The 18,861-nt window shown below is 43.6% G+C and overlaps 1 pseudogene; it reads right to left on the bottom strand.

Annotated features, from left to right (window-relative positions):
* Positions 1–863: 863 nt before the first annotated feature.
* LOC144265918 (olfactory receptor-like protein OLF2) lies at positions 864–14,771 on the bottom strand (annotated as a pseudogene).
* Positions 14,772–18,861: the final 4,090 nt, after the last annotated feature.

Here is an 18,861-nt window from a genome sequence, read left to right as displayed (position 1 = left end):
AAAGTCAGGCTAACTCTAACCCCTGATAACATAAAACTTATTAAGGCAAAACTGGTGCAAGCGAACAAAAATTGCAAAGCAAAGCTGTTTTTAACCTTGCCTTAAAATAGTAAAATGTAATTGTAGCAAAAAATGTTTAAAAGAATAAAATATTTAAAAAATGTATAAACAAAGCAGAGCTTTATGTGAATAAAACGGTATTAATACTTGCTTTACATTGTTTATACTTTAAAAATTAGCATAAAAACAGATACTCTAGCCAAACGGCTGTCTTCCTTCTTGCAATTGTCTAAAAATAAAACTGTCTCTAACTTGTTACATCCAAACTAAAAGAACGAACTTGTTTTCTTCCACAATATCCATTTGTTCTTGTGTCCACATTGGTACTGAGTTTAAATAATTCCTCTCCCTCCATGCTATTTATCATTTACCTAGATTTCAGTAAGGCGTTTGATATGGTGCCACATGGGGAATTATTAGTTTAATTGGAAAAGATGGGAATCAATATGAAAATTGAAAGGAATAAGGAATTGGTTAAAGGGGAGACTACAGCGGGTCATACCGAAAGGCGAACTGTCAGGCTGGAGGGAGTTACCAGTGGAGTTCCTCAGGGATCGGTTTTGGGACCAACAGCAATTGTCCTTGAAGCCAAATGCCAGAGCATCTTGCCAATTCTACATAGTGTCACAGACCCTCATTCGTGGATCTTGAAAACAGCAATTTCTAACGTTATATTTTCTGTACGCAGTCCAATACAACGTAACGTCACTTGGAGTAGCTGAGTCAGAGAACTAAGGATAATGATACAGAGAATTCATTCTGCCATCTGCTGTTTATTGGTTAAAATATAGTAATGATTATAATTACCAAGAAAAAATCTTCCTGTATAGCGCCCTTTTAAAGGCATCATATGCCTCCTTGTTTCTCAGGCTATAGATCAGGGGGTTCAACATGGGGATCACAAGGGTATAAAACACAGAGGTAACCTTGTCTTGGTCCATCAAATAGCTGGAACTGGGTCTTAAGTATATACATATCAGTGTCCCATAAAACATAGTGATGACTGTGAGGTGGGAGGTGCAGGTGGAAAAGGTTTTGCGTCTCCCCTTGGCAGAATGGATCCTGAGAATGGCCACGAGGATGCACATGTAGGAGATTAGGACACCCAGTAAAGCAGTCATGACAATTACAGTCGAGAAAGTGAAAAGTACAAGGTCAGTGACCTGGGTGTCAGAGCAGGACAGCTTCAGCATGGGGGGCACACGTCACAGAAGAAATGGTTGACAATACTGGAGCTGCAGAAGGACAGACTGAATATAAATAGAGTTTGCACAACTGAATTCACAGAGCCACAGGCATATGTGCCAGCCACCAACAGGACACTTGGGCATAATGGTTCTGTAGAGCAGTGGATTACCGATAGCTTTGAAGCGGTCATACGCAATCACAGCCAGGAGGCAACTTTCACTGGTCACAAAGAAACAGATGAAGAATAGTTGTGCTGCACATTCAATGAAAGGAATGGTTCTCGTCTCTGCTACAAAGGTCATGAGCAGCCTGGGAGCTATGGCTGTGGAATATCCAATATCTACAATGGACATCTGGCTTAGGAAAAAGTACATGGGGGTATGAAGCCGGGTTTCAACCATGATTAACGCTATCATCCCAAGATTCCCCATCAGGCTGACCACATACATCACTAGGAACAACATAAAGAGGGGGTCTGTAGATCTGGATGAACATCTGAATCCTACAAAAATGAACTCTGTCACCGTGGTGTGATTTCTCTCTGCCAATTATTCCAGAAACTCTCTCCTCTGCTGGTGAAAAATAAAAATAAGGATTACAATTAATCGGGGCCAATAAAGTATTGAGTACAGATCCCTCATATTCCCTGTGATTATACACCGTTTCATAAGAACAAACATAATACATCAAAGGACACTCCTAGGGAATGTTCTCTTTGTATTACCCACATGCTTTCCATTAGAGATAGGATATGTTCTAGCTACAGAAATATTGTATACTCTGTGTTAATATGCATGAAACCATCCAGTGGGTCAAATCATCTATAAAATAAGAGATATATAGATTGGGAGTGTTTAGTTTAGAAGGGAGGCAAAAAATCTCCTATCAATGTTCCCAAATAATCAATGCTATAGAGTTTATTCATTGCCATTGATTTTCTTTTCCTAATCCAAACAACCTCAAAGGGCACAAGGGATGCTCAGTGCCCCTTTTATATAGGTGCCTAAATAGAAATTTACGTGCCTAATATGAGGCAGCCCCAGCGGAAAATTTTGTTATCACTGTCTATGCAGCCTTAAAGTGTCACAGTCCTATTGAAGTTAGTGTATGTTTTACAGACATTCTTTGTCACCATGTGCATTATTTTTCCTCCCCTTTACAAATCCTCCCAGAGGTACTAACATTTGTAAGTGGTGTGGACTGTAACTGATTCTATGGTTACTTTTGACTCTCAGATTCCCAGAGCCTAGAAATGAGAAAATGCATCTCCTAGAGATAAATACTAAGTCAACCTGTGGAACTCCTTGCCAGAAGATGTTTTGAGGGCCAAGACTATAGCAGGGTTCAAAAAGGAACTAGATAAGGTCATGGAGGATAGGTCCATCAATGGCTATTAGCCAGGATGGGCAGGGATGGTGTCCCTAGACTCTGTTTGCCAGAAGCTGGGAATGGGCGACAGGGGACGGATCACTTGATGATTCCCTGTTCTGTTCATTCCCCCTGGGGCACCTGGCACTGGCCACTGTCAGAAGACAGGAGACTGGGCTAGATGGACCTTTGGTCTGACCCAGTATGGCTGTTATGTTTCTATGGAATTTCACTGCCACATTCACAAAGAGATGCTCAAAAGATAATAATAATGACATTTCTTACCAGTCATGGTGTAGGTGTACATTCAGTAAATTCCATTGTGGTTTGTATTTGGTGGAGGAAGTGATGGGCTGGTTTGGCTCCCAATAATTCATGAGGAGGTGTCAATTCCAGGAGAGGCAAAGCTGCTTTTGTAGTGAGCAAGCCACTCCCAGTCCCTATTCAACTCCAGTGACACCATCAGAGGACCCAACCACATCAGCCACACCATCAGGGGCTCATTCACCTGCAGGTCTACTAATGTGATATATCCCATCATGTGCCAGCAATGCTCCTCTACCATGTACATTGGCCAAACTGGACACCTCTTCATCAATTATTCGGAGTGGACCACATCCACCCTGACTGAATTGGCCCTGCAAACACTAGTTCTCTACTTGTGAGGGAACTCCCTTCTCTTCATTTGTCAGGATAACAATGCCTGCATCTGTAATTTTCACTCCATGCATCTGATGTAGTGGGTTTTTTACCCACGAAAGCTTATGCTCAAATAAATCTGTTAGCCTTTAAGGTGCCACCGGACACCGTGTTGTTTTTGTGGATACAGACAAACATGGCTACCCCCTGATAGAATGTCAGAAGAGATCATGAAAATGTCTTTGATGTCTCCTGGAGGCTGGGGATAATAAATCATAGATTCCAAACAGAACAGCTCTAACAGGAGAGACTGAAGAGAACCACACCAGAATATTGCATATTTCAGCAACTAGAGTGCCCACAGGAGAGGTGGGAGACCCCTGGTGAAATCTCTTCTCCTTTGAGGTGGAAGGGGTAGGCATCTGGATGCTCATAAAGAAGTAGCAGTGTGCATCCTCAGAGGCTGAAACAGGCACAAAGGAGCTTTTACTGCAAAAATGTAGGTGCCAAGTGAGTTTAGGCATCTATGGGGTTTGGCCTCAGCTGAGAGGTGATTTCAGGAATAGCAATGGGACCTGGTTCTGGATTGAGATGCCCAAAGTGTCAATTAGATTTAGGAGTACAGGTTTCATCTCTGCCACGTGCCAACACTTAGATCTGGCCTACAGCCGAAATTTCGATTTACAGGTGTTGCTATATCTGTTAGGGATGTGCTTCTCCTCTGATATACTTATACTGGTATAAGCATGAGTGTGGATGAAGTTATATCAATATAAAGGTGCCATATACTGAATAGGTCCATAGATTATAGGCCAGAGAGGACCATTGTAACCAGCTAGTCTGACCTCCTGCGTAATACAGGCCATAAAGGAAATGTTGAAAGGATTGACTCAGGTGAAACCCAATCTGTGCATCACCACCTCCATTAGCAGGGATCATGGACCAGCCATTGCACCCCAGAGCTACCTATCGCATTGCATTAGTGCTTCCTCCCTCGTGCTACCCGAGAACAAAACACCTTTACCCTGCTGTAGCTGAGTCTATTATACAGGGCAGAGCTGAGTGAAATTCAGAATTTCCATGCCATGGGAAAAACTGACTTGGGATGCAAACAAATGTTGACAAATCAAGGAAAAAAGTTAAAATATTAACATTTTGAACAGAATGGAAATTCTGAAAAATGTCCATTTGCAAATGTCAAAATCTTTGGTTTTCAAATTTTTGATCAGCATGAAACATGTGGACGTTCCAAAATTGACATGCTTCCTGTCGGTGTATTGACCTGACTTAAAAGGCTGCTGCCTGCCTCAGATTGAAATGTATTTAGTTGGAAAGATTCAGCCTGTTCTGCCATTTCTGAGACCAAAGCTAGGGAAAAAGACATTGTTCTACCCACATTAAAAAAAAAAAAAAAACACCCCACCTCAGATGACTTTTCCTCTGAAAAGCTCTGGTGACCCCAAACTTTGCAGCAGTGACATGAAATTTGACAGGGCAGTGCCTTATGCCAATCTCATGAAAATCTTCCCAAATTTGACCCTATAGAAATTGCTGCTCACACAGGATCAATTGAGATTTGCTAGAGCTTCCCAGTTTAATCCCCCCAAGATTCCATCTGCCCTGAGCAGGCAACATCCCAGGGATTCCAGGGACTGAACAGGGGATTTTCCCAGCAATTACAATTCTGGGCTGCTGCAGGGTTTCAAACTGGGCACCCAAAATTAGTGGCAAGTTTTGACCTTAATTTCTCTGTGCCTCACTTCCCTACCTCACAGGGGCATTTTGAAAATAAATTCAGACACTACAGTGATAAACACCTTGGAAAAGCACATGAGCAAATTATGAATTCTGTCTCCAGAGCAAGGCTGGAAGAGTTTAAATAAGGCCTGGTGTAGAAGGGCTCTGCAGGGCCCTCTTAGCTCCTGCCAGGCTGACATTGTCCCTAGGAGACTCTGGGGTTCAATAATCACTGGTGTCATTCATTTACAGGTTCTGTTCCCACCACCTTTTCACCATACACAGCTTTAGGTTCCCATGTCAACCTAGGACAGATGCACTATCTCTGCCTCCACTCCCTTACTCTCCCCCACTTTTGGTGGCTGGTCTCCCAGCCTTTTCTATAGCCCCAGGCTAATTGGGTGGGTAACCGTCTCCCATTCACCAATTAGGTGCAGGTTTTTCTAGCCAGATCCAATTTGCTTCCCTTAATGGGAGCTGGCATGACAGAGGGCTGAGTCAGCAGCTCTTGCCCAGCTCTCCATCACACCTGGGCCCACACATTGAATGATGAGACTAAAACAAAATACTGAAGAGCTGCTCACAAAGTGGGCACTGTCCATTCTCTGCACTCAAGCTGGCTGGGAACTTTTTAATAAAATGGATTTTCCACCACAAATATGGATTTGCCAAATAGGAATCTTTTAATTGGAATGTCTCAGTTTTGATTCAACATTTCTCAGGTTCAGGGTGGAATTTGTGATTAAACTCCAGAGACATAGAGAGAGCAACTCCAAAATAGCCAAATCCCAGCTAGCAGGGCACGCACCTGGGATGTGGGAGACCCCTATTCAAGTCACTTCTCTGCCTAATTAAGAGCAGGGAAATAGATCTATGTTTCCAATATCACAGGTGAGTGCCCTAATGTCTGCCCTGTTTTGTATTCTACAGTGCATCTCTGTCTCTCAATCTTTCCTGTTGGATGAATAATAAAGGATTCATTGGGACACACAAAGAGAAAGTCTATCTTGATAGCCCAGTGATTGTAAGCCTGATCTGGGATGTGAGAGACCCAAGTCCAAGTGCCTGATTTGGAATGGGTTAGAAGGAGTTGTGATCAGCTTGGTGGGGGAGATAGTGAGTTTGGGGAGAGTTAGGTGTGGCCTGGGGAAGAGCATCCACAAGAAACTGGGTTTGCCTAGAGGGAAGAGAGCTATGGGGAATGGTACTGCAGGTGATGGACATGGATGATGACAAACGGATGCACCCCTTTCCATAAGTGTTACTAGAGTCTCTCCAGCATCCTTTCTCCCGCAACCTTTTCTGTGGTGGTCAAGTCATCCTGACCCACCAGGCAATTGCTTGGTGGCATTTTGAGCGGTAGTATCCGGGGCTTATCTGGAGGGCCAAGTCACATTAGTGACTGTCAGCGAGTCTCCCTGGAACTGCTGAAAATCCACCAGTTCATCCCTTAACCTAGATGAGTACCCTAAACACTACTTGGTTCATGGGTCAAGCTTCTCTATCTCCCACTTTCTGTGAAGTTTTTCCAGAAGACCTGGTTTCATCCCAATGTAGAATGGGAAAATATTTTGAAATCTTGAATATGTTCAGGAGACAGGAAATCCTTTTCCAACCTATATTTACTCTGTACCCACTTATAATATTACCACTTAAAATAATTATCCTTTAAAACAATTGTCAAAGTTAGGTTTTTCGGCCTACACCACTTCTGTAGAGATTGAGGAATACCCAAGCTGAAATCACACCTTGGAATGGCGCATAGATATACCCAATGAGGGGTGGGAGGATGATTTTTAGAACTTCTTATGGTCCTTATGTTAGCTATCACTTATGGTCATCTACATGTATTATTGCCCTTTGGTGCTCATGACTCTCTAAAGTTGAGCAGATCTTTCCATTTAATATTCAGCCTTCAGGAAGAAAAAAGACATTCAATGACATGAATGTCTCTATAGGTACGTATTAGCCCTGCAACATCTTTCTGCTGGCGATTCCCAACGTTAGACACAGATCCCTTGTAGGACTTTTGCTTTGAGTTTCAGTGGTGCCAAGTGCCATCAACTCCCACTGACATTGATGGGAGCCAGAAGAGAAAACCAGTGTAAATGAAAAAGTTCTACACTATTCATTATTGTCTATACATTTACAAGAGATGATTTACCTCCTTTCCAAAGTAATCTGATTTAACAACAGAGAGGGTGGGCAGGAGAGACATGGATGGCAAAGCCCTGTGCCCTAAGGGATATTTCTGGCATGGGAACGATTCAGATTTGGACAGTCTCGTATTGTGGCAGAATCTCTGCACATATTTAATTGAATGCAAAACAATGCACAGTGTGCTGTGTTTCTGTAAGGAGACAGTGCACCATCTCCAGGGGGAAGTGTGTGCATCACCCATAATACATTCCCCAAGACACACTATTTCACAGGAGCAGTCAGAGTTGTTACACGGAATCTACACATGCTTCATTTTTGGCTCCAGTTTATTTGCAAATTTAGATTTTCCACCCACCACGCCTTATACCATGGTGACACAGTTGATTTTTCTGTGATTCATGGACCACGCAGAGCTGCAGGTCCCACTCTTCATGTTGTTCCTACTGAGCTATGTTATCATACTGGTCGGGAATCTTGGGATGACTTTTTAATCAGGATTGACTCCCATCTTCACACCCCTCTGTGCTTCTTCCTCAGTAATCTGTCCATTGTCAATGTTGGTTATTCCTCTGTTATTGCGCCTAGGGTGCTCATGACTTCTGTAGCAGAGAATAATAGAATCATTTCATTCCCTGAGTGAGCTGTGCAATTTTTCTTTGTCTGTGTCTTTGTGACCAATGAATGATGCCTCCTGGCCACCATGGCCTCTCACCGATTCACAGTCATCTGTAACCCACTGCTCTAGAGGGTCATCATGACCAGGAAACTCTGTGTGCTGATAGTCGTTGTGTCTTTGTGAATTCAATGGCCCGAACAATTTGTATATTCAGCTTGTCTTTCTCTTACCCCAGGGTCAGCAATCATTTCTTCTCTGACATCCCTCCCCATCCTTAAGCTGTCCTGCTCTGACGTACACAATGCAATGATGTTATTCATTTCACCTTGTCAACTATATTTGTCAAGATTACTATGCTAGTTGTTCTAGATAGTCTCTTATATGTACAGCCTCGTCGCCATCTGGGGTACGACGTTGGCTGAGTGTGTGTTCGTTCAGTGTGCTGTCCCAGCTCTGTGGAGATAGCAGACCTCAATTAAACAGCCCAAGAAATCCACAGACTCAATTTTCAGTGAAGGCACCTGGCCAGGTTTACTGTCAATAGAGCAAAGTAATAGTATCTGGATGGATAGTCAGACCTGTATGCTTGTGTCAATGGACGCAACTCAGTCAGTGGTGGGACTCTCCACTGCTCCCTAGGCTGGCCAAAGACACTCCCTCTGAGATACATCTTTATACACAAATACTAACAAGTGACGTATTGCCCCTGACATATCAGAGTGACACCCTCTGACGTATTAGGGTGCCACCCATTGACGGATCCAAGGGCTGCCCATTACCTTGTACATGTTGGTTTGATTAAAACATCTCTATCCATCATGCTGTCATCCTGATCTTATCCTTAAGATGGGTCAGCGTGCTCCTGTTATCTCTGGGGAATGTGTTTGGTATCGAGGTGTTCTGGTACCGCCTTTCTGGAATGTGCTGGCGTATATATACTTGTGCCTAAGCACTACTTAAGCACGTGTGATTCTGCAATATCAGCCCTGTTCTTGCCAGATTCTGTGGACGGGGTCTGCCTCTTGCTCACAGCTTGGCTTTGCTTTAGATCTGCAAAGTTTTGGTTACTTTAGCTCAGGCTTTAGGCCTCACACCAGGACTCTGATACACGGCGTTACGTTTCAGGCCATCTTCTTAATACACCATCCTGAAGATCCACTGAAACCCTTCTTTACCTGTGCCTCTCACCTGACAGCTGTCACTACCTTCTACAGTACTCTGATTTTATGTACTTACGACCCATTTTTGGCTACACCTTGGACCAAGACAACGTCATCTCTGTGTTCCCTATGCTGAACCCACTGATCTACAGCCTTAGAAACATGGAGTGAAGGATGCCTTTAGAAAGATGATATACAGGACAATATTTTCTCAATAAATGCAGTTATTGATTTTTAAAAAAAATCAATAAACAGCTGTGAGAGTGGGGGCAAGTTCTCTGGGTCACCATCCTGATTTCTCAGGTTGCAGCATTTCTTTGAATTGCACAAAAATGGTTGTGCATAATGCAGGCTCGTTAATATTGGCAATCCCAAGAGGAATATAGGACAGGAAGTGACCCCCGAGGTCATTGAGTCCAGCCTACTGCTGTTGCAGGCAGCAACGTGATATAATCCCATTCATAAACTTATTCAACTCCACTTTAAATCGAGTTAGGTTGTATAACTACACTAATTCTAGTGGGAGGCTGTTCCTGAACCTCCCTGCTCTGATGATTAGAAACTTTCTTCCACTTTCCAGACTAACTTTAGTCATGGGCATTTTATACCCGTAAATAATAAACAGGCCAGGGCTAGCGGACCCTGGTTTCAATCCACTGACCACTGGGTTATTATGGGAGTAGCACACTTCCAGCATTCTACTTAGAGGGCGTCTGCAGTTTGTTGTACTCAGTAAGGCTAGACCTCATGAGATTCTGTTTTTAAATCACAGGCCTCTTATTCTTGATTTAAAGGTGAATTGCAGTTACCATTAGTGCTTTAGGTTAGGTGTCCTCTGTAGATTGAAACTCAGGTAAAAGGATGCTGAAATCATACAAATACCTGAGCTGTTCTGAAATTGCATCTCACTAGAGGATGCTGTTAAATATACAGGCCCATCCATTTTATATTCTCTTTTGTTAGACTGTGCTCAACTCCTGGTATGCTAAGATCACACAATCTCAATTCTAGCACTACTGTGACAGAATTGTAAGGAGTCTAGGACTGCAGAGAACAGTACATGTCAATCCTGTGGGATCAGAGAGAGAACTCAGGGCCTGGTATGTGGAAAATATTTCCATCAAACTCATAGATCATGTGAGGTTGACTCTGATCCCAGTGCAGACTCAGATATGGATCTATACAAAGTCAGGGAGGGTTGTGGAGAAAGCTGACAATGCAGATGATTCTTAGGGAGAACTGATTAAACAACATCAGAATAACCACTGCATGGGCCTCTGACAAAATGCCAAGATAGAAACAGACCATCACCTAATATACCACTATTTTCATTCTCCAATGACCTAATGTTGGGGGAAGATTATCCCACATGTACCTACTATGAGCTGCTTCCGCTTTCCTTAGAAGCATCTGGTATAAGCCACTGTCATAGACAGGCTATTGGACTAGATAGACCTTGTGTCTGATCCTGTCTGGCAATCCCCATGTTTCTATGAGACCGAGGGGAACTGGTAGCTTCTACAGGTTAGTTCAGTCATGGAACAAGAGTCTGCCCCAGAACTTCCCCAAACTCTGCAGGGGTATGGTTAGGATTAAGGTTAATGTTGGGAAGCTATGAACATCAGACAATTCACACTTGCCCCTGTGGGTGGATAATTTGATGTGCATCTGTAACACCGACAGGCCCCAATCTTCGGTGTTCGGGATTGAATTTAGGACCTCTGCAGCTTAGTACATGAGCCTCTACCACATGAGCGAAAAGACACATGGCTCTTAAATAAGGATGTAGAGTAGACTCATTAAACTCTCTCTAAGTGGTCTCAATGCCAGCAGATGGGACAGAGCACCACACCCAGGCTGTGTATGGGTTACATATCTACACCAGGTTACAAGTTAAGGACATGATCTGCCAATTGGATAGAACAAGCCAGACTGCTGCCCCAATAAGGGGCGTTTGCCCTTAAGTCATTTATGTGCCTTGGGAAATCCTATGGTCATAAGGGCCAGATCTTCTTCTTGTATAAATGTGTGTAGCCCCACTGACGTCAATGGAATGACACCAATTTTGACTAGGTATGGTTCTGGCCCAATGCGTTCAGTAGCGCTCCACCTATTTACTTTGGGGTCTCACGCATTAGCACTAATGGAGCTAATGCTGATTTTCACCTGCTGGGGATCTGGCAACATTGACTGCAATGTAGTGATGCTAGCTTACACCAACTGGAGCTGGAGCGCCATTGATTTCAATCTGTATCTGTGAGGTTTTTGTTGAGGTTGATGGATTTCCACTCAATTTAGCCGTATGGAATTGATTTCAATGGGGCAAAGATGATTTACACCCACTGGAAATATAGCCACATTAATTTAAGTGGCACTCCATCAAGTTACATTACATTAGCTGGGGTTTCTGCCCCTTTGGCATCAATGTGGTGATGCTGATTTACACTAGCTTAGAATCTGGCCGAGTGCATTTCACTTCACCATCAGTTTCAATACTGATTTGTATTTATGTTGAATTGACATAAAACATTCTGAGGATTGCACTGTTTCTTCCAGATTAAATAAGAGATTCTGCTTATTTCCCTAACATAGTTTTGTGGCTTTTTAATGGCAGATTTTTATGCCCTTACCACACTTTTTCAGCAGGTGGGAGTCCTCATGAGACCACTCTCACAGTAAGGGGCTATTCAGTGTAAGGAAATCAGAATCGAGCCTATAGTTTCGAGATGCTCTAACATGTTATTATGTATGGGATAAAGCCCCTTCTTCTCTGTCTTGTGCACATGAAAATTTTTAGTTTATTTGGAACCTAAGCCGATCTGGCTTTACTTGCACTGAGTAGAACTTGATCTCATTGGGGCTCCTGCTATGAGTAAGTGCTAGTCAATGTGAGCAAGGATCATAGACTCATGCCCGCAGTGACCTGGTTTAATTTGTCATGGCTTTGGACACAATGGGCCAAATATAGCCCTGGCATAAAAGAATGATGCCAGAGATTAATTTGGCCCAAAAGCGAAGATATTGAAAGGGGAAAAAAAGGGAAAGAGTAAATGCTATTGTCCAGCACTGGTTATGCCAGTAATGTTCATATTGACATAATTCTCCAAAGTTTGGAGAACTATGTAGATAGCATCCATTATTATGGATTATAATAAGCTGCTGTGGGCCTCATTAAAACGTTGTTTTTTGAGCAATTCTGTTGTTATCTAATTGGGAAAGAAAACATATTGGGAATGGTTAGGAAAACAACATATGAGTCATGATACAGAAATAATGTCAATATTAACACTTGCTCTGCCAGAGTAATGAATAAGTAAACCTATTTGTAGTGTAACTGAAGTTAAGACAATTTGCCAAGACAATTTGTACAGTGGCACCTTCTCCCAGAGAACAGCTGTGTATAAAAAATAGAGCTGCCCCTTCTCATTCAAATCAATCTGAAAAAACTATACCAGCCCCCTTGTCATTCATTAAGGACCAGAGCCATTGGCCATTGGACCTAATGGAGTCTCTCCAGTGCATATTAGTTCAGCACCATAGATATCAGTCCTGGACATTTTTATGGGAGTGCTTCAATTTACTTCTTTATCTTCTCACCAACCTATGAAAGAGTTTCTCTGGTGATCATGAAATTATGTCAAGGGTCTGCTTTGTTTGGCTTTCTTTGGACTTTGTAAACCCTGAGACAGATTCATCCCAGAAGTAACTCCATTGACTTGCGAGTATGATGTGGGGACAGATAAAGGGTACATGTAGTCCAATCAATTTATAAAGATGTACGATTGTGATGTACTAGTACCCATTATGAATTACTAGTGTGATGTGGCTATCAATATTCATAGCACTAGGAAGCTTGCTCACACACTGACATTTGAATATTCATCTGCTCTGGTTAGTCCAGGGAAGTTTTCTCTTAATCATCAATCACTTAAATCCATTTCTTGTGCTCCTAGGAATACTACTTATGATTTTTCTATATATGTGCAAAATGGAATGAAGCTACAGTGCCATAACTAAAAACACATCAAAGTTACTCTATTGATTAACATTGTGATGTTCTTAAACTGGCAATACGTGTGTGGGCCAAACTCATTTGGCTGCCAATGCTATTTTCCTTTCAACACTTTAATACTGGTCCAGGATTGGAAACCCCATAGTGCAATCAACAACTGCCCATGAGCAAATGCACATTTTCAATGAGCAGTTAGACATCCAGTTCCCTTGACAACTCCCTGGAATGGGAGTTTGGTGCCTTTTGAATATCCCCACTTAAACTCCTGCAGACTGAGCCAAATATTGACTGAAGTCAATCGGAGTCTTTTCATTGGCTTCAATGAGCTTTGGATCTGTTCCTGGCAGGGGGTGGTTGAAAATTTTCCATCTAAACTTTCTGTTGATGCGGGCAGGAGGCAGGAGGGGGAAGCAGTGGTTGCCTGGTAGGGATATCTGGCCATCCGCAGTGGCTGATCATGAGGTCACCTGACAGAGAGTAAGGTGGTTATAAAAGGTCAAAAGCTGCTCAATTTGGGCTCTACCTGGCCATGTTTGACCAGCTAGAACTGAGAGGAGCTGCGTGTAGGAGCTAGATGAGGAGGGAGAGGAGCAGTCTTTCTGAACATAGATGTATACACAAGGGGACTCTCAAGGAAAGGATGAGCTAGTGAGGCCCATTGAAGTTAGGATGTGTGTCCTTTTCTAACTGAGCTTGTGCTTTACTGGTGAAGTGTTCGCTCTGCCGTGTTAGATTGCTGTTCAGAGTGTGTCTCTCTCTGTGTATTATATTCTTTACACATGCTGTGTGGCCCTATGGGAGAGTTCAGCTGTAACCTAGAAGGCTCACACTGTTTGGTGGCATTGTAGGACAGGGGGTGTTTAAGCTATGGCAGAGTCTGAAAAGTCATCCCTGAGCTCAGGGACTAGGCAGCTAGATAGCAGGTTCTAGCTCTCCAGAAAGGGCGCTAGGCAGAGGGCCTGCACCCTGATTGCGTGCCTAGGAACCCCAAGACTGCAGCAGTGACTGGCTCCATTCAATCTCTGGCACCTTAAAACAACTGGGGATCCAAGATGGGATTCCCCTCAACACAAGTCGGTGCATGTCCAGCAAAGGGAGTCAGAGGGGAACTGTGACTAATGCTCCCTTACAATAGTGCACAGATTCTCCCCGAGTTACGCAAATCCGAGATTATGGAAAAAGTTCCGTAAACTAGAAATAGGAGTTTCTTTGGGGTTTTTTTTGCACGTAATGGTCGGAGATACGTTTCCGACTTACGCAAAACTCGAGATACACGAGGCATTCTGGAACGGAATGCTTGCGTAAGTCGGGGAGCGTCTGTATTCTTTGCAGCCTCGCAGTCATTCCTGAACATGGGAAACTGAATATCCAAGATTAACGGTCTTGGATTCCTTTTTTTTTTCAAACAAGCCACAGAATACAGTTAAAACAAAGAAATCAGAGCTATGACACAGAGAATTCACTATTAATTCATCACTGGTTTATTGATAAGCACAAATCCCAATAATTATATTAACTGAGAACAAACCTTCCTGTTTATCATCCTTCTAAAGGCGTCCTTCATCTCCTTGTTCCTCAAGCTGTAGATCAGGGGATTCAGCATGATAATTATGAGTATATAAAACACAGAGATGATCTTGTCTGGGTCTGTGGTGTAGTCGGAACTGGGTTGTAAATACATGAAGATCACAGTCCCGTAGAAAATTGTTATGGCCATCAGGTGGGAGGCGCAGGTGGAGAAGGTTTTGCTTCTGCCCTTGGCAGAGTGGATCTTCAGGATGGCAATGAGGATGTACATGTAGGAGAATAGTACAATGAGAATCATAGTCATGACCACTATAGTGGACAAGGTGAAATACCCTGTGTTAGCGTTGTGGGTGTCGGAGCAGGACAGCTTAAGGATTGGGGGGATGTCACAGAAGAAATGGTGGATGACATTGGAGTCACAGAAGGACAGGGTAAATTATAAATGGAGTCTGAAGAACCACGTTCACAAAGCCACATATGTAGGAAGCAACCGCTAGTAACACAAACAGTATTGTTGACATGACGAGGCTCTAGAGCAAGGGGCTACCGAGGGCTAGGAAGTGATCAGATGACATTACTGCCACCAGGCAAAGCTTCCTTGGTCAGAAAGTTACAGACAAAGGAAACCTGTGCTGTGCATGCGGCGAGAGAAATGGGTTTGCCCTGAACCCCAAAAGTCATCAGCAACGGAGGCATTACCGACGTCGGCAAGAGACAAACTGCTGAGGAAATAGTACCTGGAGGTTTGGAGTCCGGAGTTGAACCTGATCAAGACTATCATCCCTAGATTCCCCGCCAGGGTGATAACATAGATCATTGGGAACAACACAAAGAGGGGGACCTGAAGCTCCGGAAGATCCATGAACCCCTGGAAAAGGAGGTCTGTAACCACGGTGTGATTTCCCTCCGCCATTTCTTCCACCCATGATCTCCTCCTTTACAGGGGAAAAGTGAAACGTACAATTAAACGGGAGCCAAGAAAGGACCAAGAGCGGATCCTTCACACGCATTCTGACTCCCCTCAGCCTGAGCCGCCGCAATGTACTTGTCATTCCCTATGCTCCCTAGCTGCAAATTGGACATGGGCCCAGGCTCCCTCCTACCTGGAGCAACTCAGACTGCCTGGTCCAATTAACTCCTCCTTGTACTAGCTGGGCAAGGTGACAGGAAACAAAATGTGAAGTGCCTGGCTGATGTATGGCATCCTGGAAGGGGAAACCCCACACACAGAGCTCTGATTAAGATGAATGGGACTGTTAATACTTCTCAGAGCTATTGTTTTAGGCAGCCTGCAGACACAAGCAGATGGCACTGCATTGGCTATGCATTGAAGGTCAATTCCACAAAGGGCTGGACACCTGAGGCCTATTTAATGAAAGTGGAGATTCTGGGCCAACATTCTGGAAGCAACAGGGTGAATTCCATGGCGAACTTTGTGACCACAGAATCACACTAGTGCAGAAGGACTTGTACTAGCTGAAGATTTATTTAAAGTTTTTTTTTTTTCTGATGTTAAGGTGTCAAGAAGGTAGACATTTATCAGCTGAGAAAGATAAAATCACCTTTGTATGGTAGCATTGATCCAATATTGTGCTCTGATATTTTTCATTGAAACTGTATTAATACAAGATAAAAAAGAACCCCCATGAATGAGGTTGGGTAGCGGGTCAACTCTTGAAGCCTGGAGGAAGCTGCATCTGAGTGTTCTTCTGTGGTTTCTGTCCTCTCACTATTACTCACCATGGGCTAAACCCTATTATCTCTTGGCTCAAGTCTACCTAGCAGAGCTTAAATGTAAGGCATTTCCAAGGGGGTAGAAAGGATCCTAACCACAGCTGGGTAAAATTCTTTGGCTGAAACGTTTTTTTCAGAGAAAAATGCAGATTCAGCTATACCAGAATGTTTGTAAAAATTGTATTGGGTTCTTCGGGATGGGAAAAACATCAAATAAATTCATTTCCCCACTGATAAACCTTGCTGTTCAGTGTCCCACCTCTGCATGGAGGGGCGAAAGGACAGCTCCAAATCAGTGTTGGTGAAAACAGGGGCTTGTCTGCACTGGGAAGTTATTCCTGAGCAAGGTAATAGGTGAATGTAAGGCACCAGAGCTATTCTGGAATAGCTCCTGGTATGGACCCTCTTAATCAACTGGATTAAACTAAACCGGAAAAAGAAAAGTGGCCACACAGGGAGTTACATTAGAGTCGGTTACTGCAGAGTCAGTTTCCCATGTTGACCAGCCCTAAAGCAGTAGAATTGTATCACTGGTGAGAATTTCAGAGTAACAGCCGTGTTAGTCTGTATTCGCAAAAAGAAAAGGAGTACTTGTGGCACCTTAGAGACTAACCAATTTATTTGAGCATGAGCATTTCGTGAGCTACAGCTCACTTCATCGGATGCATACCGTGGAAACTGCAGCAGATATTATATACACACAGAGATCATGAAACAATACCTCCTCCCACCCCACTGTCCTGCTGGTAATAGCTTATCTAAAGTGATCATCAAGTTGGGCCATTTCCAGCACAAAACCAGGTTTTCTCACCCTCCACCCCCCTACACACAAACTCACTCTCCTGCTGGTAATAGCCCATCCAAAGTGACAACTCTCTTCACAATGTGCATGATAATCAAGGTGGGCCATTTCCTGCAAAAATCCAGGTTCTCTCACCCCCTCACCCCCCTCCAAAAACCACACACACAAACTCACTCTCCTGCTGGTAAAAGCTCATCCAAAGTGACCACTCTCCCTACAATGTGCATGATAATCAAGGTGGGCCATTTCCAGCACAAATCCAGGTTTTCTCACCCCCCCAACCCCATATACGCACAAACTCACTCTCCTGCTGATAATATCTCATCCAAAGTGACCACTCTCCCTACAATGTGCATGATAATCAAGGTGGGTCATGTCCAGCACAAATCCAGGCTCTCTCACGACCCCCCCCCCCCGGGGGGACACACACACACACACAAACTCACTCTCCTGCTGGCAATAGCTCATCCAAACTGACCACTCTCCAAGTTTAAATCCAAGTTTAACCAGAACGTCTGGGGGGGGGTAGGAAAAAACAAGGGGAAATAGGCTACCTTGCATAATGACTTAGCCACTCCCAGTCTCTATTTAAGCCTAAATTAATACTATCCAATTTGCAAATGAATTCCAATTCAGCAGTTTCTCGCTGGAGTCTGGATTTGAAGTTTTTTTGTTTTAAGATAGCGACCTTCATGTCTGTGATTGCGTGACCAGAGAGATTGAAGTGTTCTCCGACTGGTTTATGAATGTTATAATTCTTGACATCTGATTTGTGTCCATTTATTCTTTTACGAAGAGACTGTCCAGTTTGTCCAATGAACATGGCATAGGGGCATTGCTGGCACATGATGGCATATATCACATTGTTGGATGTGCAGGTGAACGAGTCTCTGATAGTGTGGCTGATGTTATTAGGCCCTGTGATGGTGTCCCCTGAATAGATATGTGGGCACAGTTGGCAACGGGCTTTGTTGCAAGGATAAGTTCCTGGGTTAGTGGTTCTGTTGTGTGGTATGTGGTTGTTGGTGAGTATTTGCTTCAGGTTGCGGGGCTGTCTGTAGGCAAGGACTGGCCTGTCTCCCAAGATTTGTGAGAGTGTTGGGTCATCCTTCAGGATAGGTTGTAGATCCTTAATAATGCGTTGGAGGGGTTTTAGTTGGGGGCTGAAGGTGACATGGCCCACCTTGATTACCATGCACATTGTAGGGAGAGTGGTGACTTTGGATGAGCTATTACCAGCAGGAGAGTGAGTTTGTGTGTATATCGGGGTGGGGGGTTGAGAAAACCTGGATTTGTGCTGGAAATGGCCCACCTTGATTACCATGCACATTGTAGGGAGAGTGGTCACTTTGGATGAGCTTTTACCAGCAGGAGAGTGAGTTTGTGTGTGTGGTTTTTGGAGGGGGGTGAGGGGGTGAGAGAACCTGGATTTGTGCAGGAAATGGCCCACCTCGATTATCATGCACATTGTGAAGAGAGTTGTCACTTTGGATGGGCTATTACCAGCAGGAGAGTGAGTTTGTGTGTAGGGGGGTGGAGTGTGAGAAAACCTGGTTTTGTGCTGGAAATGGCCCAACTTGATGATCACTTTAGATAAGCTATTACCAGCAGGACAGTGGGGTGGGAGGAGGTATTGTTTCATGATCTCTGTGTGTATATAATATCTGCTGCAGTTTCCACGGTATGCATCCGATGAAGTGAGCTGTAGCTCACGAAAGCTCATGCTCAAATAAATTGGTTAGTCTCTAAGGTGCCACAAGTACTCCTTTTCTTTTTACTGGTGAGAATAGGGCTAATCAGTAGATAGCAATGATGAGAAACAAAATGTATGATCAAAAGAGCTGTGTAAATACCTGAC

This window comes from Eretmochelys imbricata, chromosome 6 (genome assembly GCF_965152235.1).
Source record: "Eretmochelys imbricata isolate rEreImb1 chromosome 6, rEreImb1.hap1, whole genome shotgun sequence".
In the NCBI taxonomy this organism is placed as follows: Eukaryota; Metazoa; Chordata; order Testudines; family Cheloniidae; genus Eretmochelys; species Eretmochelys imbricata.
This window is presented reverse-complemented; position numbering and strand designations above follow the sequence as displayed.